The sequence below is a fragment of the Chlorocebus sabaeus genome, chromosome 4 (genome assembly GCF_047675955.1).
Source record: "Chlorocebus sabaeus isolate Y175 chromosome 4, mChlSab1.0.hap1, whole genome shotgun sequence".
In the NCBI taxonomy this organism is placed as follows: Eukaryota; Metazoa; Chordata; class Mammalia; order Primates; family Cercopithecidae; genus Chlorocebus; species Chlorocebus sabaeus.
This window is the reverse complement of record NC_132907.1, coordinates 21,590,757-21,613,752: the sequence shown is the minus strand read 5'-3', so window position 1 is coordinate 21,613,752 and position 22,996 is coordinate 21,590,757. Positions and strand designations below refer to the sequence as shown.

At 41.6% G+C, this 22,996-nt stretch overlaps 1 long non-coding RNA gene across 5 annotated transcripts in view; it reads left to right on the top strand.

Annotated features, from left to right (window-relative positions):
* Window positions 1-22,426, top strand: part of LOC119628319 (uncharacterized) — a 33,213-nt gene extending 10,787 nt beyond the window's left edge. For 3 of the 5 annotated variants that reach the window (XR_012092747.1, XR_012092746.1, XR_012092745.1), the window contains 2 exons: window positions 7,372-7,488; window positions 21,298-22,426. This is a non-coding gene — a long non-coding RNA (uncharacterized lncRNA). Of the gene's footprint in view, window positions 1-7,365; window positions 7,489-21,297 lie in introns of all 5 variants that reach the window. The other 2 variants (XR_012092749.1, XR_012092748.1) reach the window with 1 other exon arrangement.
* The last annotated feature ends 570 nt before the right edge of the window (window positions 22,427-22,996 follow it).

Sequence of the window (22,996 nt, the reverse complement as noted above, 5' to 3'; positions counted from 1 at the left end):
ACAAAGTTTATTTTTTTTCCATATGGATATCCAGTTGTTACAACACCTTGGGTTAAAAAGATTAGCCTTGGGCGACTGGCAAGATGGCCAAATAGGAACAGCTCCTGTCTGCAGCTCCCAGCGAGATCAACGCAGAAGGAGGGTGATTTGTGCATTTCTAAGTGAGGTACCCGGCTCATCTCACTGTGACTGGTTAGAGAGTGGGTGCAGCTCATGGAGGGTGAGCAGAAGCAGGGTGGGGTGTCATCTCTCCTGGGAAGGGCAAAGGGTCAGGGAACTCCCTCCCCTAGCCAAGAGAAGCCGTGAAGGACTGTGCCTTGAGGGATGGTGCTATTCAGCCTAGATACTACTTTTTTCCATGGTCTTTCCAACCCACAGACAGGAGATACCCTCGGGTGCCTACACCAGCAGGGCACTGGGTTTCAAGCACAAAACTGGGCAGCCGTTTGGGCAGACACTGAGCTAGCTGCAGGAGTGTTTTTTCATACTCCAGTGGCACCTGAATGCCAGCAAGACAGAACCATTCACTCCCCTGGAAAGGGAGCTGAAGCCAGGGAGCCAAGTGGTCTGTCTCAACGGATCCCACCACTATGGAACCCAACAAGCTAAGATCCACTGGCTTGAAATTCTCGCTGCCAGCACAACAGTCTGAAGTTGACCTGAAATGCTCCAGCTTGGTGAGGGGAGGGGCATCTGCCATTACTGAGGCTGGGTTGCTGAAGAGCAACCCAAAGGTACGTAATCATCAGATTCACCAAGATTGAAATGATGGGAAAAATGTTATGGGCAGCCAGAAAGGTCAGATTACCCACAAAGGGAAGCCCTTCAAACTAATAGCAGATCTCTCTGCAGAAATCCTACAAGCCAGAAGAGACTGGGGGCCAATGTTTGACATTCTTAAAGAAACAAATTTTCAACCCAGAATTTCATATCCAGCCAAACTAACCTTCATAAGCGAAGGAGAAATAAAATTCTTTACAGACAAGCAGAAAATGCTGAGGGATTTTGTCACCACCAGGCCTGCCTTACAAGAGCTCCTGAAGGAAACACTAATATGTAAAGGAAAAACTGGTACCAGCCACTGCAAAAACATACCAAAATGTAAAGACCATTGACATGGTGAAGAAACTGCATTAACTAATGTGCAAAGTAACCAGCTAGTATCATAATGACAGGATCAAATTCACATATAGCAATATTAACCTTAAATGTAAAAGGGATATATGCCACAAATAAAAGACACTAACCAGCAAATTGGATAAAGGGTAAGGACCCATTGGTGTGCTGTATTCAGAAAATCCGTATCAGTGCAAAGACACACATAGGCTCAAAATAAAGGGATTCAGCAATATTTACTAAGCAAATGGAAGGAAAAAAAAACACAGGGGTTGCAATCCTAGTATCTGATAAAACAGACTTTAAACCAACAAAGATCAAAAAAGACAAAGAAGGGCATTACATAATGGTAAAGGGATTAATGCAAAAAGAAGAGCTAACTATCCTAAATATATATACATCTATTACAGGAGCACCCAGATTCATAAAGCAAGTTCTTAGCGACCTACAAAGAGACTTAGACTCCCACACAGTAATATTGGGAGACTTTAACACCCCACTTTCAATATTAGACAGATCAATGAGACAGAAAATTAACAAGGATATTCAGGACTTGAACTCAACTCTGGACCAAGCAGACCTAATAGACATCTACAGAACTCTCCACCTCAAATCAACAGAATATACATTATTCTCACCACCACATCACACTTATTCTAAAACTGACCACATAATTGGAAGTAAAATACTTCTCAGCATGCAAAAGAATGGAAATCATAACAAACAGTCTCTCAGACCACGGTGCAATCAAATTATAACTCAGGATTAAGAAACTCACTCAAAACCACACACCTACATGGAATCTGAACAACCTGCTCTTGAATGACTACTAGGTAAATAACAAAATTAAGGCAGAAATAAATAAGTTCTTTGAAAACAATGAGAACAAAGACACAATGTACCAGAGTCTCTGGGACACAGCTAAAGCAGTGTTTAGAGGGAAATTTATAACACTAAATGCCCACAGGAGAAAGCGGAAAAGGTCTAAAACCAACACCCTAACATCACAGTTAAAAGAACTAGAGAAGGAAGATCTAACAAATTCTAAGGCTAGCAGAAGACAAGAAATAACTAAGATCAGAACAGAACTGAAGGAGATAGAGACATGAAAAACCCTCCAAAAAATCAATGAATCCAGCAGCTGGTTTTTTGAAAAGATTAAGAAATAGACCACTAGCCAGACTAATAAAGAAGAAAAGAGAGAAGAATCAAATAGACACAATATAAAATGGTAAAGGGGATATCACCACTGATCCCACAGAAATACAAACTACCATCAGAGAATAATATAAACACCTCTACACAAATAAACTAGAAAATCTAGAAGAAATGGATTAATTCCTGGACACATACACCTTCCCAACTCTAAACCAAGAAGAAGTCGAATCCCTGAATAGACCAATAACAAGTTCTAAAATTGAGATAGTAATTAATAGCCTACCAACCAAAAAAAAAGCCCAGGACCAGACAGATTCACAGCTGAATTCTACCAGAGGTACAAAGAGGAGCTGCTACCATTCCTTCTGAAACTATTCCAAACAGTAGAAAAAGAGGGACTTCTCCCTAACTCATTGTATAAGGCCAGCATCATCCTGATACCAAAACCTGGCAGACACACAACAAAAAGAGAAAATTTCAGGTCAATATCCCTGATGAAGATCGATATGAAAATCCTCTATAAATTACTGTCAAACTGAATCCAGCAGCACATCAAAAAGCTTATCCACCACAATCAAGTTGGCTTCATCCCTAGGATGCAAGGCTGGTTCAACATACACAAATCAATAAACATAATCCATCACATAAACAGAAACAATGATAAAAATTACATGATTATCTCAATAGATGCAGAAAATGCCTTCGATAAAATTCAACACCACTTCATGCTCAAAAACACTCAATAAACTAGGTATTGATGGAACGTATTTCAAAATAATAACAGATATTTATGACAAATCCACAGCTAATATAATACTGAATGGGCAAAAACTGGAAGCATTCCCTTTGAAAACCAGCACGAGATAAGGATGCCCTCTCTCACCACTCCTATTCAACATAGTATTGGAAGTTCTGGCCGGGGCAATCAGGCAAGAGAAAGAAATAAAGAGTATTCAGATAGGAAGGGAGGAAGCCAGACTGTCTCTGTTAGCAGATGACAAGATTGTATATTTAGAAAACCCCATCATCTTAGCCCAAAAACTCCTTAAGCTGATAAGCAACTTCAGCAAAGTCTCAGGATACAAAATCAATGTGCAAAAAATCACAAGCATTTCTATACACCAATAATAGAGAGCCAAATGTTGAGTAAACTCCCATTCACAATTGCTACAAGGAGAATAAAATACCTAGGAATACACCTTACAAGGGACATGAAGGACCTCTTCAAGTAGAACTACAAACCACTGCTCAAGGAAATAAGAGAAGACAAACAAATGGAAAAACATTCCATGCTCATGGATAGAAAGAATCAATATCGTGAAAATGGCCATACTTCCCAGAGTAATTTATAGATTCAATACTGTTGCCATCAAGCTACCATTGACTTTCTTCACAGGATTAGAAAAAAACTACTTTAAATTTCATGTGCTACCAAAAAAGACCTAGTATAGCCAAGACAATCCTAAGCAAAAAGAACAAAGCTGGAGACATCATGCTGCCTGACTTCAAACTATACTGCAAAGCTACAATAACCAAAACAGCACGATACTGGTACCAAAACAGATATATAGACCAATGGAACAGAACAGAGGCCTCAGAAATAATGCCACACATATACAACCATCTGATCTTTGACAAACCTGACAAATACAAGCAATGGGGAAAGGAGTCCCTATTTAATAAATAGTGTTGGGAAAACTGGCTAGCCATATGCAGAAAACTGAAACTGGATACCTTCCTTACACCTTATACAAAAATTAACTCAAGATGGATTAAAGACTTAAATGTAAGACCTAAAAATCACAAAAACCCTAGAAGAAAACCTAGGAAATACCATTCAGGACATAAGTATGGGCAAAGACTTCATGACTGCAACACCAAAAGCAATTGCAACAAAAGCCAAAATTGACAAATGGAATCTGATTAAACTAAAGAGCTTCTGCACAGAAAAGAAACTATTATCAGAGTGTAGGCAACCTACAGAATGGGAGAAAATTTTTGCAATCTATTCATCTGACAAAGGGCTAATATCCAGAATCTACAAAGAACTTAAACAAATTTACAAGAAAAAAACAACCCCATCAAAAAGTGGGCAAAGTATACGCACAGACACTTCTCAAAAGAAGGCATTTATGCAGCCAACAAACACATGAGAAAAAGTTCATCATCACTGGTCATTAGAGAAATACAAATCAAAACCACAATGCGATACCATCTCACACCAGTTAGAATGGCAATCATTAAAAAGTCAGGAAGCAACAGATGCTGGAGACGATGTAGAGAAATAGGACTGCTTTTACACTGTTGGTGGGAGTGTAAATTAGTTCTACCATTGTGGAAGACAGTGTGGTGATTCCTCAAGGATCTAGAACCAGAATTACCATTTGACCCAGCAATCCCATTACTGGATATATACCCAAAGGATTATTAATTATTCTACTATAAAGACACATGTACACATATGTTTATTGCAGCACTGTTCACAATAGCAAAGACCTGGAACCAACCCAAATGCCCATCAATGATAGACTGGATAAAGAAAATGTGACACATATACACCATGGAATACTATGCAGCCATAAAAAAAGTTGAGTTCATGTCCTTTTCAGGGACATGGATGAAGCTGGAAACCATCATTCTCAGCAAACTAACACAGAAACAGAAAACCAAACACTGCATGTTCTCACTCATAAGTGAGAGTTGAACAATGAGAACACATGACACAGGGAGGGGAACATCACACACCGGGGCCTGTAGGGGCATGGGGGCTGAGGGAAGGACAGCATTAGGAGAAATACCTAATGTAGATGACAGGTTGATGGGTGCAGCAAACCACCATGGCACATGTATACCTATGGAACAAACCTGCATGTTCCACACATGTATCCCAGAACTTAAAGTATTAAAAAAAAAAAAAAAAAAAAAGCCTTTCCTCATTTAATTGACTTAGTGCCTCCACTTACTTTAAAAACAATCACACATGTTTCCTGACAGATGACTGCTGTCAGAGTTAATTATTGATGAAATATAATTAGACTATATTGTGGATGTCAGTCTCATATTGTCTGCATTAGGAAAAAATGTGAATGTGTGTTCTTTAGTTTAAAACATCATGTGATAGAAAATGATTATGAAAGTAGAGATGTGGCTCAGTCAAGGAAAGCATTAAACAAGATGACGGAAGATTGAAGGAGTAGTTTTCTAGACAAAGAAGAAAGAAAGGCCACACTGGGTAGAAAGATTAACCACCATGGCACAGGCACTGAATGACGTAAAACCAAAGCTGGCTCTACATTTGGAAGTGCATCCTAGCAAAGAGAAGAAGAATGTGATTTCTTTACGGCAGTTCAAAGTTGAGTCCTAGTTAATTATTATACAAGCAGTGAAGCAGTAGTCAGCCAATGCTGTCTGCAGTAACCGAGGTGGGTTATGCATAGGCAATGCAATCACAACTAACATAAGCCCAAGTAGAGTAGGCATTATTTTGTTTTGTCTCCTTTCTTCTTCAACTTTCTTTTTTTTTCTTTCTTTCTTTTTTTTTTTTTTTTTTTTTTTAAACCAAGTCTCATTCTGTGGTCCAGGCTGGAGTGCAGTGGCACAGTCTCGGCTCACTGCAACCTCTGCCTCCTGGGTTCAAGTGATTCTCCTGCCTCAGCCTCCCAAGTAGCTGGGATTACAGGCGTGCACCACCACTCCCAGTTTTAGTATAGACAGGGTTTCACCATGTTGGCCAGGCTGGTCTTGAACTCCTGACCTCCAGTGATCCGACTGCCTTGGCCTCCCAAAGTGCTGGGATTACAGGCGTGGGCCACCGGGCCCAGCCATCAACATACATTTTATCTTGTCTTTCTTTCTTACTGCCCTCCTCCAACTGTCCACCTTTTACATGGTTCTCTAATATAATGTCTATATTGTTGAATGAAGGACTAACTCACTCTCCTTCAAGTAGGGCTCTCAGAGAACTGAGACTGCTAAAACTTATTCTACATATTATTATTTATTCTTTCCTGGTTCTCCTTCTCCTTTTAGCTAATCACGAAGTCTGACCCTTTTAGTATTGGAGTGTGGGGAGGACAGAAAGATGGAGAGAGGGAGGCAGAAAAGTTCTTACTAGATTAGTGTCAATGGTGTACTGGAACCAGCTCCTACTAGCTTGTAAGAACTAATTATTAAATTTTCAGGAATTTTCAATTCAGTTATTACATACAGCCATTAATGTACATAAAATTAAATTAAATAACTTGTATTTAAAATAAATGCAATAAATACTAAAAACTCATCACTTCCTAATTATTTTGCTACATTTTACTCTGGGATCAGAGGAGGACAAGAGCCAGGAAAGAAACAAATAATAATGTAAGGGAAGAATTTTAGAATATTTACACCACAAATAACTTACAAATCAGGGCTATCCTGACAAAGATTCTTTGCTTAGCCAAACCTTAGTCAGGAGCCTTCCCCTGGGTCCATCTGAGAGAGACATCGTAAAATCCAGTTTTAGCAAAAAGCGCTGCTATGTCAGTTTAGCGAGAACTTTTCAGTCTTAATATCTGATCACCCTTGATGTCTGATGAGGTTCCTCACCCTCCACTATACCCCCAGGCGAGGTCTGATCACACTGGCCTGTCTTTAGCAAGAATATTGTTAGGTTGGCTTAGCCAGAATCTTACCCTTGATGTTTTGCCTCTTAGTAATTTTCAATCCACTGACCCCACCCTACTCCTTGGCTATAAATGCCCACTTGTGCATGCTGTGTTCTGGGGTTGAGCCCAAGCTCTGTCCCCCACTACAAGACCTTATTGCAGTGGTCCTGAACAAAGTCTTCCTTACTGTGCTATAACACGTGTCACTGAATAATTTTTTTGTTTAACAACCTCCCCCTGGTTGTTAAACATTTACCAGCACACAGCTGAGTAGTATTGTTCTAAGGCAGTTTTGCACCCTCTGAGTATGGCATTGGTTTAAAGCTGACTCTATCATAAGGAATTCTGTAATGCCTTTAGAGACCTGACCCACCATTAGTAGGTAATCCTTCATATTCAGTTCACTTGATCTGCGAGAATGTAAATTCTTTTTTTTTTTTTCTTTGAGACATAGGTTAGCTCCTGTTGCCCAGGCTGGAGTGAAATGGCACGCTCTCAGCTCACAGCAACCTCTGCCTCCCGGGTTCATGTGATTCTCCTGCCTCAGTCTCCCGAGTAGCTGAGATTACAGGTATGCACCACCATGTCCGGCTAATTTTATATTTTTAGTAGAGACGGGGTTTCTCCATGTTGTTCAGGCTGGTCTCGAACTCCCGACCTCAGGTGGTCCACCTGCCTCAACCTCCCAAAGGGCTGAGATTACAGGCATGAGCCACCGCACCCGGCCAGAGTTTTGCTCTTGTTGCCCAGGCTGGAGTGCAGTGACATGATCTCGGCTCACTGCAACCTCTGCCTCCTGGATTCAAGCAATTCTCTTCCCTTAGCCTCCCAAGTAGCTGGGATTACAGGCACGTGCCACCATGCCCAGCCAATTGTTTGTATTTTTTAAATAGAGACAGGGTTTCGCTATGTTGGTCGGGCTGGTCTCGAACTCCTGACCTCAGATAATCCACCCACCTTGGCCTCCCAAAGTGCTGGGATTACAGGCATGAGCCACCTTGCCCAGCCTCAAAGATTCTTTATTTCATCCTTGGAATACAGAACATAAAGTCCATCTCCATCTTCCCTACTGAGAGCTATTCACCCTTTAAACTGCCCTATGAACAGGATTTAACCACGCTGGTTCTCGCTTGAGCACATCTCCTATGTAGCTTGTAAGGAATACTTGTTGCCTGAATAAATTCTGGCAGTACACACTGATCATTCTTTTTGCTCTACCATCATGCCATTTATGATCAGAGTCATAGTTTCTTATCCATTAGGTTTCTCAGGTGTGAATCAGATACCAGTCTTCTGTGTCCCTAAATGCAGAAGACATATGTCAAGCCTTCAAGAGATTCTACCGAAACCCCTTTCACTAGACTTGACTGGGGGAGAGAGACAAGTCACAGCCTACCTGCAGCCCACCTGCAGATTTCTCTAAATAAATCATCACAAAAATCTCTTGCACGTCTCTCCTTTCTCAAACGTTTAATATCCTCAGTGTAGATGACGGTTGTTGTTCATCCTGTGTTGAAATTCCTGTAGTGTGGTTGATCTCACAATTAATTATAGTGTATACCTATTGTTTCTTTTTTTTTTTTTTTTTTTTTTTTTTTTTTTTGAGACGGAGTCTTGCTCTGTCACCCAAGCTGGAATGCAATGGTGCAACCTCGGCTCACTGCAACCTCCACCTCCTGGGTTCAAGCAATTCTCTGCCTCAGCCTCCCGAGTAGCTGGGATTATAGGCGCCTGCCACCACACCTGGCTAATTTTTATATTTTTAGTAGAGACGGGGTTTCACCATCTTGGCCGGGCTGGTCTTGAACTCCTGACCTCAGGTGATCCACCCCCCTTGGCCTCCCAGAGTGCTGGGATTATAGGCGTGAGCCACTGGGCCCGACTTATGATATCTATTGTTTCTTGGTGTCTTATTCAAAACTTTCAATTTAACATAATAGAATATCTTTATAAATTCAGACAAGGAGAGACTTCTTTTTTTTTTGTTGTTGTTGTTGTTGTTTTTGAGATAGAGTCTTGCTCGTCACTGAGGCTGGAGTGCAGTGGCACAATCTCAGCTCACTGCAACCTCTGCCTCCTGGGTGCAAGCGATTCTCCTGCCTCAGTCTCCCAACTAGCTGGGATTACAGGCGTGTGCCACCACACCTGGCTAATTTTTTGTATTTTTTTTTTTTAGTGGAGACTGGGTTTCCCTGTGTTAGCCAGGATGGTCTCGATCTCCTGACCTCATGATCCGCCTGCCTCGGTCTCCCAAAGTGCTGGGATTACAGGTATGAGCCACTGTGCCCAGCCAAGGAGAGACTTCTTAAACAAGATACAAAATCCATCATACACACACAAGAGTCAAGACTGATTAATTGCACACAAATCATGTGGTAATATTATGCCCTTCTGGGCCAGGTCTAAGCCATGACAGACAATTCGTTTTTTTTTTTATTAATATTTATTTTTAAAAAATAAAAAAATGATAAATTGTACAACATGAAAATTAAGAACTTCTGTTTATCGAAAGACATCATTCTCTTTTCCAATTAGAAGATACTTAAAACACATATAACTAGGAAAAGATTAAAATCCAGAATATATAAAGAATACATAGCCAGGCGGGATAGCTCATCCCTGTAATCCCAGCACTTTGTGAGGCCAAGGCAGGTGGACTGCTTGAGCCCAGGAGTTCCAGACCAGCCTGGGCAACACAGTAAGATCCCATCTCTACAAAAATTACAAAAAATTATCCGGGGATAGAGGTGCGTATCTGTAGTCCTAGCTATTTGGGTGGCTAAGGTGGGAGGATCGCATGAGCCAGGAAGGTTGAGGCTGCAGTGAACCATGACTGCCACTATGCTCCAGCTAGAGTGAGAGTGAGACCCTGCCTTTAAAAAAAAAAAAAAAAAGGAATATCTGTACATCAACATCAATAAGAAAAAGATGAACAACCCAGTAAAAATTGGGCAAAAGCCTTAAATAGGCATTTCAAAGAAGAAAAGACACATATGACTAATATATTAAAAGCTTAAATCGGCTGGGCGCAGTGGCTCACACCTGTAATCCCAGCACTTTGGGAGGCTGAGGCAGATGGATCATCTGAGGTCGGGAGTTTGGGACCAGCCTGGTCAACATGGCAAAACCCCATCTCTACTAAAAAGACAAAAATTAGCCGGGCATCATGGAGCATGCCTGTAATCCCACCTACTCGGGAGGCTGAGGCATAAGAATCTCTTGAACTCGGGAGGTGGAGGATGCAGTGAGGTGAGATTATGCCACTGCACTCCAGCCTGGGCAACAGAGTGAGACTCCATCTCAAAAATAAGAAAATAAAAGATGAAATCATAGAAATGCAAATTAACACCATAATAAGAGGCAATTTCATAATTAGCAGATTGACAACAATTTAAAAGTCCAAGAACACCAAGTGCTGGTCGGGTCACAGAATAGCAGGAACTCTTACACACCACTAGCAGGAATATAAAGTGATGCGAGCACTGTGGGAGCAGTTAGGCAACATTTCCTAAATTGAACATGCATCCTACAACCTAGTAATTCCACTCCTAGAAAAATCCCTACAGGACACCAGGACACATGCACAACATTTTAAAATAGCTAAAAAGTAGAAACAACCCAATTGTCCTTACATGGAAGGAACAGATCTAAATATTCATCAAGAGGAGAATGGACACATAAATTGCAGTACTTTATATGACAGGGTATCTTATGACTGAGAAAATGAGTGAAGATATCAACGTGGATGAATTTTAGAAGCCATTCTTACAAAGTTTAAAAACAAAAAAAAACTAAGTAATATGTTATTTAGGACCCATTTATTTGTGGTAAAACTTGAAATAAAAGGAATAAATTATAAACAAAATTTAGAGTAGCAATTACTTCTTGGGAGAGGCAGATAAATGGTATGGGGAAGAAGTCTCAGAGGACTCCAAAACATTAGTAATACCCTCCATCTTGAGTTGTATTATGCATCACAGGTGGGTTTTTTTGTTATTATTATTCATTGCTTCCACAGGATGAAGATATAATATATAATTAATATGTTATTATGTATGTTAATTGTAAAGTATATAACCGTATATAATATATACTATATAATTAATACTAATATACTATATATAATGAATATATACTATATAAATTAACATATTGTATATTAGTATTAATTATATAGTGTATTATATAAGTCATCCTGAGTGGTGGGGTTCTACATTGTAATTTTCTACATTTCCCATGGGCCGGGCATGATGGCTCACACTTGTAATCCCAGCACTTTGGGAGGCTGAAGTGGCCAGACCACTTGAAGTCAGGAGTTTGAGACCAGCCTGGCCAGCAGGGCGAAACCCCATCTGTACTAAAAATACAAAAAATTAGCTGGGCATGGTGGCGCACACCTGTAATCCCAACTACCCAGGCGGGTGAAGCAGCAGAATCGCTTGAACCTGGGAGGCAAAGTTTGCAGTGAGCTGAGCTCGAGCCACTGCACTCCAGCCTGCGGGGACAGAGCACAACTCTGTCTCAAAATAATAATAATAATAATTTTCTACACTTCCCTAGTTGCTTTAATATTAATGCAATACTTTCATGATCAAAAGATCGTGTTTTTTAATAATGTCTAGAATGTTTGCACGTTTTTTGAAATTTGATCTGAACCTTCAGTCTAGTTTCATGCTATGGGAGGGATAATCTCTAAAGATTTGACATTGCTATCTAGTTGACAAATAGGTGTCAAAATGCTAATGCACAAATTTCAGCTATGCCAACATTGCCTTTATTTATTTAATTGCTTTAGTCAGAATCTCACTCTGTCGCCCAGGCTGGAGTGCAGTGGCATAATCTCAGCTCACTGTAAACTCCACCTCCTGGGTTCAAGGGATTCACCCTACCTCAGCCTCCCAAATAGCTGGGATTACAGGCATATGCCACCATGCCCGGCTAATTCTTGTATTTTTAGTAGAGAGGGTTTCACCATGTTGGCCTGGCTAGTCCTGAACTCCTGACCTCAGGTGGTCCACCTGCCTCAGCCTCCCAAAGTGCTGGGATTACAGGCATGAGCTGCCGTGCCCAGCCACTAACATTGCCTTTAAACATTCAGTATTCCTTAGTCAGTATTACTTCCTTCCTATCTTTTGAAGATATACTTCCCATTTTTATGTTGAGGTTTTTATCCTTCATATTTCCAACATCTCTAAGGTTCCCTTGAACTCTGAAATTCAGTGACTCAGAAGCCTTGGATGAAAACTAAGATTCTTTTTTTCCCCTAGCCCTTTAGCAACATCTAGTGGGTATTTAGAGACAGGACAAGACAAACTTTTTCCTACATAAGGATCAACCGTATAGATGGCAAATTTGACTTAGCAAAAAAAAAAAAAAAAAATAGCCTTAAGTCTTCAAACAAAATCTCTCCTGTGATTAAGTAATTTGCTACATGCATGGGTGTGTATGTAAACACTTAAGATAAGTCCAGCTGACATTTCCTCATTTAGCCTGCTGTAAACATAGACAAGAGTTGTTACTACATTAGTTGTTACTACATTACATCATGTAGAACCTCATGAAATGTCTGAAGCAAGAGTACCAGTACAGTGTGTAAACCTCCAAAAGCCAAAAGGAAGAACTCGCGTAGAATGGCATCTTTCTGGAACAGAAGTCTCTAGGCATAGAAGCAGAGAGTAACAGAGGAGAGAGAGCAGGAGGGGTGGGTTAGGGAGGGAGCACAAGAAAAGAATAAAGCAAAATCACTGGGAAAGATAGATTTATAGAATCCAGAGTTCTTATCCTAAGATAACTGCAGCCCAGTCATTGCTCACTTAACCAAAAGTAGGTTTCTCTTCATCCTTCAAGCCTGCTCCCCCAAAGAACTTTGCCATCTTTCCCTTTGACTTGCTGCCTTACCTATCTCATCTCACTTTCACTGGAGGTTCTGGTCCTAGGTAGATGACGGCTGATAACTGATGACTGAGAGAAAAGAAGCTCCTAACTTCTGTCTATAGAAGTAAATAAGGAAACTATGACTGCAACCTCTCCTATTCCCACCAAAACTTGAGTCCTAACAAAAGCAGCTCTTTTCCTAGAAAGCTGGTAACACATTCCTAAAATTAGTTTGCATTCTGACCTTTACAACATAGGTGGAGACTCTGTCAACATTATCCAGTTATAAGAAGGGGATGGCCTGAGAGTCAGACACCCTGGGCTCTTTAGCCTCATTACTTTTTAACCCTATTATCATAGACACTTTATCTAATCTCTCTGTGTCTCAATTTCTCTATCTACAAATTAGATATGATTAATCATATCCTTGCAATTTTCATAGACAGTTCTCCATGATCAATTAACATTTATGAAAATGCTTTCCCCATAGAAAAAAATCCATGAAGCCAAGGTAATAGTATCAGCATTCTCATGAACACCTATGAAACAAGTACCTGTTTATGGCTATCAACATATGGTGCTGGGCTGAGCTCCACACAAGTTAGGTAAACCCAGTTTTGCAATCTAGGACTATGTTGTTCCAATTTGGCTTATGACAGGAGAACATAGAACATTGTGGAGGAATTTTTGAGGCAGTATGTTGGGGAGTCAGCAAATGTGAGTTAGGGGAAAGGAGGACTTGTCCTATCAGATATTAAAATACATTTTAAAGCTCTGTTGGTTAAAATATCATGATATACTGGATCAGGGATAGACAGATAGCTCACTGAAAGGTAATGGGGACCCCATAACAGATCTATACATGTATGAAATGTATGAAAATGCTTGGCAATGTAGATCAATAGGGAAAGGAGGAAATATTTAAGACACAATGTTGGAACCATTAGTTATTTGTGTATGAAAAATTGATTCTGGATCCATACCTCAAACTGCACACAAACTCAATTCCAGATGGAATGAAAAAGCCAAATTTTTTTTTTAAATTTGGAAGAAAATACAAAATATCTTTATATAATCTCAAGATAGAGAAGGATTTCATAAACAAGACACAAAAAACAAAATTCATGAAGAAATGATTGATAAGCTTTGCTCCATAGAAATTAAGGAAACATGTAATTTTCTTGTAAAATACAGCATGACCCATATGCAGAAAATCCTCAAATTAGCCTCCTCAGCCTTTTATAACTAAGCAGAATAAAGAGGAAAGGGCTAAGGAGAAAGAAACACACAAGGACAAGAGGCAGGCTCTAGCTTTGGCTGCTTTACAAGCCCTCAGCCCCCTCCAGCTTGCTCTAAGGACACTCCTTCAGGTAATTGCTACTGGTGCAGAAGGCCAGGCCATTGAAAAGTAAACTGCCTTAATAAAATAAATGGGAAAAAGCCCCACACCGTTTCCCCTCAATCTGCCAGAAGCTTGGCCACTGGAAACAGGACTGCCCTGAGGGCTAAAGGGACTCTGGGACAGTATCCCAATCCTGATGGTCTTGAGCTAAAGGGGCTCTCTGCTCCAGCTGGCTTTCAAATCAGACACTGTCATCAACAGGACAAAGCCAAAGGCACTCTGGAGAGGACAAATGAAATTATAAATTTCCCTTTTGAGTTCAAACACTGCCTACTCTGCACTAATCTTCCCTGAGCAACTGTCCTCCAAATCCTGCTGGGTGATGAAGGCAAATGGCATCCCCTCCCTCCAAAAAGAAAAAATTCACATCCCTTTATATTACTTAAGGGACCAATGGCCATTCTCCCACCAGTTTCTGATAACTAAATACCTTACACCCTTTTAGGGCAAAAATATGCTTTCCAAGATAGGTGCCTGCTTAATATTTACCCAACTTCTGAATTCATCTCTCCCTCTAATAGCCCTGTTTCTCCTGGGAAAACTGCCTAAATTTTTAACCAATAATTTCAACGTAAACAGCTCTACTTCAAGGGTTTAAAATAGCCCACACTTATTCAGACAACCCCTAATAAAAACATAACTGAATAATCTCTTGTGGGAAGATAACTTCTACAGTATGTAGAAAACCTCCTCATTTGCTCCCCCTTCACAGAACTTGCTCAGCAACGTGCAGTACAAATCTTAACTTCCTAACAAAAGGAAAATGATTTTTGTCTAATTCAAAGGTTATTTAAAGGTTATATATAAAACAAGGTAAAAGGAACCAGGAAATAAAAGAGACGTAAGTAAGGTTATAAAGGCAAAGAGGTATTTTCGATAAGGAAGGTTATAAAGTAAAGAAATTTTATATGAGAAAATATATTGTATGGCAAATTCTTGTCGAAAAATAAAATAAGTTTTTTTTAAAGAAAGAGGTGGGCAACCCCCTTTGGGTTCCCTCCCATTTTATGGAAGTTCTGTTTTCTCTCTATTAAATCTTGCAATCGCGCACTCTTCTGGTCCATGTTTGTTATGAGCTGAGCTTTCGCTTGCCATCCACCACCACTGTTTGCTGCCGTCACAGACCCACCGCTGACTTCCACCCCTCCAGATCTGGCAGGGTGTCCGCTGCGCTCCTGATCCAGCAAGGTGCCCATTGCCGCCCCTGACTGGGCTAAAGGCTTGCCATTGTTCCTGCATGGCTAAGTGCCCCGGTTCTTCCTAATCAGGCTGAACACTAGTCAATGGGTTCCACAGTTCTCTTCTGTGACCCATGGCTTCTAAGAGAGCTATAACACTCACCGCATGGCCCAAGATTCCATTCCTTGGAATCCGTGAGGCCAAGAATCCCAGGTCAGAGAACAAGACGCTTGCTGCCATTTTGAGAGCAGCTGCCACCATCTTGGGAGCTCTAAGAAAAAGGACCCCCCGCCTCGCCTGCTGCCACCGGTAACGTTTTGGCAACCACGAAGGGACCTCCAAAGTGGTGAGTAATATTTAACCACTTTCACTTGCTATCCTGTCCTATCCTTCCTTAGAATTGGAGGACAATACTGGGCACCTGTCAGCCAGTTAAAAACGATTAGTGTGGCCGCCGGACTTAAGACTCAGGTGTGAGGCTGTCTGGGAAACCCTTCTGGGTTGGGAGCGTGGTCTGCCTGGAACCAGCTTCCACTTTCAGTTTTCCTGGGGAAGCTGAGGGTCGACTAGAGGCAGAAAGCTGTCACCCTGAATTCCTGGCATTAGCCAGTTGAGATTATGGCACAGCCAGAAGTCTCTACTCAACAATCGCCCATGCGTGTGCCCCTACGTTTCCTTCTGACCCATACCTCCTGGGTCCTGACCACTAATTTCTTGAAAGTGTGGCCCCAAAATTCTCCTTACCTCTGAATCTACTTCCTCTGATCCCTGCCTCCTAGACACTAATGTTTCAGACTTTCACTTCCTCTCCCGAGTATTAGAACAGGTTGTATCTCATCTAAGGAAGCTCTAAGCTGCATCTTTAGGCCCCTAGGCTATGAACCCAGGGAGTCTTGTCCCTGGTGTCCCACCCAATTTAGGCATACAGCTTTCGACATGGGCAGTTATGTGGGACCCGTTCCCCACCACCCTTGCCAGGGCCTTAGAACTGATAATCCAGTACTGTAACAACTGGAACTGGGTCTACAACAACGTAATAGATCAGGATGAAAGCAAATTGAATAAATAAAAGGGAGGCACATATTCCTATAGTGGCAAATGGGGGCAACATCCTTCCACTGTGTTTCCAAAAATCCATCTACAAAGACAGAAAGAAGAAAGAAAGAGAAAGATAGAAGTAGTAAAGAAAAAAGAGTGTACCCTATTTCTTTAAAAGCCAGGGTAAATTCAAAACCTGTAATTGATAACTGAAGGTTTTCTCCGTGACCTTATAACACTCCAATACCACTTTGTTGTCAGTGTAAATAAGGGCGTAATCCGAAAGCACTGAGGCCACTGACAACCAGTAGCCTTCCTATCAAAAATCCTTAACTCAGGAACCCATGGGTGGCCCAAATGCATTCAATCTGTAGTGGCAACTACTTTGCTAACAGAAGAAACTAGAAAATTAGCCTTTAGAGGAAACCTCATTGTGAGCACATCAGAACTATCCTAAGTCAAAAAAGCAAAAAGGTAGCTTACTAACTTAAAAATCTTAAAGTATGGGGCTGTTCTGTTTGACACAGATAATTTAACATTAACCACTGAAAATTCCCTTAACCCAGCAGACTTCCTAACAGGGAATTTAAATCTTAATTACCATACAAAGGTCCAACCAGACCTAGGAGGAAATCCCTTCAGGACAGGACAATAGACCTTCCTCCCAGGTGATTGAGAAAAAAACACAATGGGTATTCAATAATTGAGGGAAACTCTTGTAGAAGCAGAGTTAAGAAAATTGCCTAATAATTGGTCTGCTCAAAGTTCGAGCTGTTTGCACTCAGCCAAGCCTTAAAGTACTTACAGAATCAAAAAACTCTATCTCAATCCTGACTCAAAAGGTTACCCACACCCTCTCTGAAATGAATTTGCATAAGAACTGTTGTTTGTAGGAATGCATCTTGATGGGGCAACTGGGTTACTGTGAAATATTCAGAAACCCAGCCCAGCTCTAGAACTCACCCCTGAGTGCAAAGGCAATGTCAGGCACACTAGTAAAGGACCACTAGAATCCAGCAGCCTAGACCCCTTTCTTTGTGGTTAAGAAAGGTGGGAAAACAGGTGCAGGACTGCTACATCAGTGAATGTAACTAATCCAATAAGCAGAGGTCCATGGATGGTTATGCACGCCGGAAAGGAGTAAGTATTAGGACCATAGAGGACTCTCTAAGACTAATGTTCATCAGAAAATGACTAGCGGTGCTGGTATCCCTATGTTCTTTTTTCAGATGGGAAATGTTCCCCCCAAGGCAAAAATGCCCCTAAGATGTATTCTGGAGAATTTGGCCCAGCCAGAGTGTATGTACCTTTTTCCCTCTCAGACTTGAAGCAAATTAAAATAGACCTAGGTTAATTCTCAGATAACCCTGATGTCTATATTGATGTTTTACAAAGGTTAGGACAATCCTTTGATCTGACATGGAGAGATATAATGTTACTGCTAAACCAGACACTAACCTGAGATGACAGAAGTGCCACCATAACTGCATCCTGAGAGTCTGGAGATCTGTGGTATCTCAGTCAGGTCAGTGATAGGATGACAACAGAGTAAAGAGAACAATTCCCCACAGGCCAGCAGGCAGTTCCCAGTGTAGACCCTCACTGGGACACAGAATCAGGACATGGAGATTGGTGCCACAGATATTTGTTAACTTGCGTGCTAGGAAGCAGCCTATAAATTATTCAATGATGTCCACTATAACACAGGGAAAGGAAGAAAATCCTACTGCCTACTGGGGAGACTAAGGGAGGCATTGAGGAAGCATACCTCTCTGTCACCTGACTCTATTGAAGGTCAACTAATCTTAAAGGATAAGTTTATCACTCCGTCAGCTGCAGACATTAGAAAAACCTTCAAAAGTACGCCTTAGGCCTGGAGCAAAACTTAAGAATCCTATTGAATTTGGCAACCTCATTATTTAATAATAGAGATCAGGAGGAGCAGGCGGAATGGGGACAAACGAGATAAGAAAAAGGCCACCACTTTAGTCATGGCCCTCAAGCAAGCGGACTTTGGAGGCTCTGGAACAGGGAAAGCCTGGGCAAATCGAATGCATAATAGGGCTTGTTTCCAGTGCAGTCTACAAGGACACTTTTAAAATGATTGCCTAAATAGAAATAAGCCACCCCCTTGTCTATGTCCCTTATGTCAAGGGAATCACTGGAAGGCCCACTGCCCCAGGGGACGAAGGTCCTCTGAGTCAGAAGCCAGTAACCAGATGATCCAGCAGCAGGACTGAGGGTGCCTGGGGCAAGCGCCAGCCCATGCCATCACCTTCACGGAGCCCTGGGTGTGCTTGACTATTGAGGGCCAGGAAGTTAACTGTCTCCTGGACACTGGCGCAGCCTCCTCAGTCTTACTCTCCTGTCCCAGACAACTGTCCCCCAGATCTGTCACTATCCAAAGGGTCCTAGGACAGCCAGTCACTAGATACTTCTCCTAGCCACTAAGGTGTGACTGGGGAACTTTACTCTTTTCACATGCTTTTCTAATTATGCCTGAAAGCCCGACTCCCTTGTTAGGGAGAGACATTCTAGCAAAAGCAGGGGCTATTATACACCTGAACATAGGAGAAGGAACACCCGTTTGTTGTCCCCTCCTTGAGGAATGAATCAATCCTGAAGTCTGGGCAACAAAAGCACAATATGGATGAGCAAGTTACCCTATCCTGTTCAAGTTACCCTAAAGGATTTCGCCTCCTTTCCCTAACAAAGGCAGTACCGCCTTAGACCCGAGGACCAATAAGGACTCCAAAAGATTGTTAAGGGCCTAAAAGCTGAAGGCCTGGTAAAACCATGCAATACCCCTGCAATACTCCAATTTTAGGAGTACAGAAACCCAATGGACAGTGGAGGTTAGTGCAAGATCTCAGGATTATCAGTGAGGCCGTTGTCCGCGTATACCCAGCTGTACCTAACCATTACACTCTGCTTTCCCAAATACCAGAGGAAGCAGAGTGGTTTATAGTCCTGGACCTTAAGGATGCCTTTTTCTGCATCCCTATACATCCTGACCCTCAATTCTTGTTTGCCTTTGAAGATTCTTCGTACCCAATGTCTCAACTCACCTGGACTGTTTTACCCCAAGGGTTCAGGGATGGCCCCCATCCATTTGGCCAGGCTTTAACCCAAGACTTGAGCCAGTTCTCATACCTGGACACTCTTGCCCTTCAGTACATGGATGATTTACTTTTAGCCACCTGTTCAGAAACCTTGTGCCATCAAGCCACCCAAACGCTCTTAAATTTCCTCACCACCTGTGGCTACAAGGTTTCCAAACCAAAGGCTCGGCTCTGCTCACAGCAGGTTAAATACTTAGGGCTAAAATTATCCAAAGGCACCAGGGCCCTCAGTGAGGAACGTATCCAGCCTATACTGGCTTATCCTCATCCCCAAACCCTAAAGCAACTAAGAAGCTTCCTTGGCATAACAGGCTTCTGCCGAATATGGATTCCCAGGTACGGTGAAACAGCCAGGCCATTATATACAATTAAGAAAACTCAGAAAGTCAATACCCATTTAGTAAGATGGACATCTGAAGCCAAAGTGGCTTTCCAGGCCCTAAAGAAGGCCCTAACCCAAGCCCCAGTGTTAAGCTTGCCAACGAGGCAAGACTTTTCTTTAAATGTCACAGAAAAAACAGGAATAGCTCTAGGAGTCCTTACACACATCCGAGGGATCAGCTTGTAACCTGTGGCATACCTGAGTAAAGAAATTGATGTAGTGGCAAAGAGTTGGCCTCATTGTTTACGGGTAGTGGCAACAGTAGCAGTCTTAGTATCTGAAGCAGTTAAAATGATACAGGGAAGAGATCTTACTGTGTGGGCATCTCATGATGTGAACGGCATACTCACTGCTAAAGGAGACTTATGGCTGTCAGACAATCGTTTGCTTAAATATCAGGCTCTATTATTGAAGGACCAGTGCTGTGACTGTGCACTTGTACAACTCTTAATCCAGTCACATTTCTTCCAGACAATGAAGAAAAACTAGAACATAACTGTCAACAAGTAATTGCTCAAACCTACGCCACTCGAAGGGACCTTCTAGAGGTTCCCTAGACTGATCCTGACCTCAACTTGTATACTGATGGAAGTTCCTTTGTAGAAAAAGGACTTTGAAAAGCGGGGTATGCAGTGGTCAGTGATAATGGAATACTTGAAAGTAATCCCCTCACTCCAGGAACTAGTGTTCAGCTGGCAGAACTAATAGCCCTCACTTGGGCACTAGAATTAGGAGAAGGAAAAAGGGTAAATATATATACAGATTCTAAGTATGCTTACCTAGTCCTCCATGCCCAAGCAGCAATGTGGAGAGAAAGGGAATTCCTAACTTCTGAGGGAATACCTATCAAACATCAGGAAGCCATTAGGAGATTATTATTGGCTGTACAGAAACCTAAAGAGGTGGCAGTCTTACACTGCTGGGTCATCAGAAAGGAAAGGAAAGGGAAATAGAAGGGAACTGCCAAGCGGATATTGAAGCCAAAAGAGCCGCAAGGCAAGACCTTCCATTAGAAATGCTTCCAGAAGGACCCCTAGTATGGGGTAATCCCCTCCAGGAAACCAAGCCCCAGTACTCAGCAGGAGAAATAGAATGGGGAACCTCATGAGGACATAGTTTCCTCCCCTCAGGATGGCTAGCCACCGAAGAAGGAAAAATACTTTTGCCTGCAGCTAACCAAAGGAAATTACTTAAAACCCTTCACCAAACCTTTCACTTAGGCATTGATAGCACCCATTAGATGGCCAAATTATTATTTACTGGACCAGGCCTTTTCAAAACTATCAAACAGATAGTCAAGGCCTGTGAAGTGTGCCAAAGAAATAAGCCCCTGCACTGCAGGCCATACATTTCAACTCCTGTATCTTTAACCTCCTTGTTAAGTTTGTCTCTTCCAGAATCGAAGCTGTAAAACTACAAATTGTTCTTCAAATGGGGCCCCATATGCAGTCCACGATGAAGTTCTACCACGGACCCCTGGACCAGCCTGCTAGCCCATGCTCCAATGTTGATGACATCAAAGGCACCCCTCCTGAGGATATCTCAACTGCACAACCCCTACTGTGCCCCAATTCAGCAGGAAACAGTTAGAGCAGTCATCAGCCAAACTCCCCAACAGCACTTGGATTTTCCTATTGAGAAGGCGGACTGAGAGACAAGACTATCTGGATTTCCTAGGCAGACTAAGAATCCCTAAGCCTAGCTGGGAAGGTGACCGCATCCACCTTTAAACATGGGACTTGCAACTTAGCTCACACCTGACCAATCAGGTAGTACAGAGAGCTCACTAAAATGCTAATTAGGTTAAAACAGGAGGTAAAGAAATAGCCAATCATCTATCACCTGAGAGCACAGGGGGAGGGACAATGACCGGGATATAAACCCAGGCATTCGAGCCGGCAATGGGTACCCCCTTTGGGTCCCCTCCCTTTGTATGGGAGCTCTGTTTTCACTCTATTAAATCTTGCAACTGCAAAAAAAATTAAAAAAGGAAAGAAAGAGAGATGTTTAGGACAAGTCAGAAAGTCCGAGAATGTCATAGATGGTCTGTGTAGGTCATGAGAAAATTCATGAAAGGAAATTTATAAAAGGAATGTATGTAATTAAGATATAATCTTTTCTAACATTGGTCTCCTATGTTAAAACAAGATTTTCTTAAGGAATCTGCTCTTAATAAAATTGCAAGAAGTTTTACTTTCAATTTTCTAAATGTTTCTTTTAAAAAAAACTTCTCAGAATCATATCTCAGAAGTTCAACTTTTTCTGTGTTCTGCTGCTTTCAGCTTTTTCTCCCTTGAAGAAGGCCTATGATAATAACTCTCTCTTTCACCTTTTGTCAGGTTCTGCAACTTTTTCCTCCAGTTCTAACTGTTATTATGGCCTAATGCTAAAATATTTCATCTTGAAGGTCAAAAATTTAAGCAATGCTTACCTCAGGCCTAACTTAATTCTGTACCCTTGGCTTTTCTTGATATGTCTAAATCCTCAATGTAATAAAAAAATTCTCATGCTGTTTCTAAGAGTCATGTATTCCCCTGCTCTACTCATAATCCTGAACACACTTTTCCTGTGTCTAATGAAATTCAAACACTTTTTGTTGAGTTTAACTTCCAAGTTATCTAAATGAGCTTCCAATAAGGCAAAACAGGCACACTGAAAAAGGGTTTTCTTTGCCTTTTTAGCAACTGGCTTAAAAAAAAATTTTTTTTGGTCCAGGTGCAGTGGCTTATGCCTGTAATCCCAGCACTTTGGGAGGCTGATGTGGGTGGATCACCTGAGGTCAGGAGTTTGAGACTAGCCTGGCCAACATGGCAGAACCCCATCTCTACTAAAAATACAAAAATTAGCTGGGTGGAGTGATGGTTGCCTGTAATCCCAGCTACTCAGGAGACTGAGGCAGGAGAATCACTTGAACCTGGGAGGTGGAGGTTGCAGTGAGCCAAGATCATGCCATTGCACTCCAGCCTGGGTGCCAAAAACGAAACTCTGTCTCAAAAAATAAAATAATAATAATAATCTTCCAGAACTCAATAGTTTTACCTTGAAATGATGCTGTGAACAGGATATCAGTCTCTCCCCAATG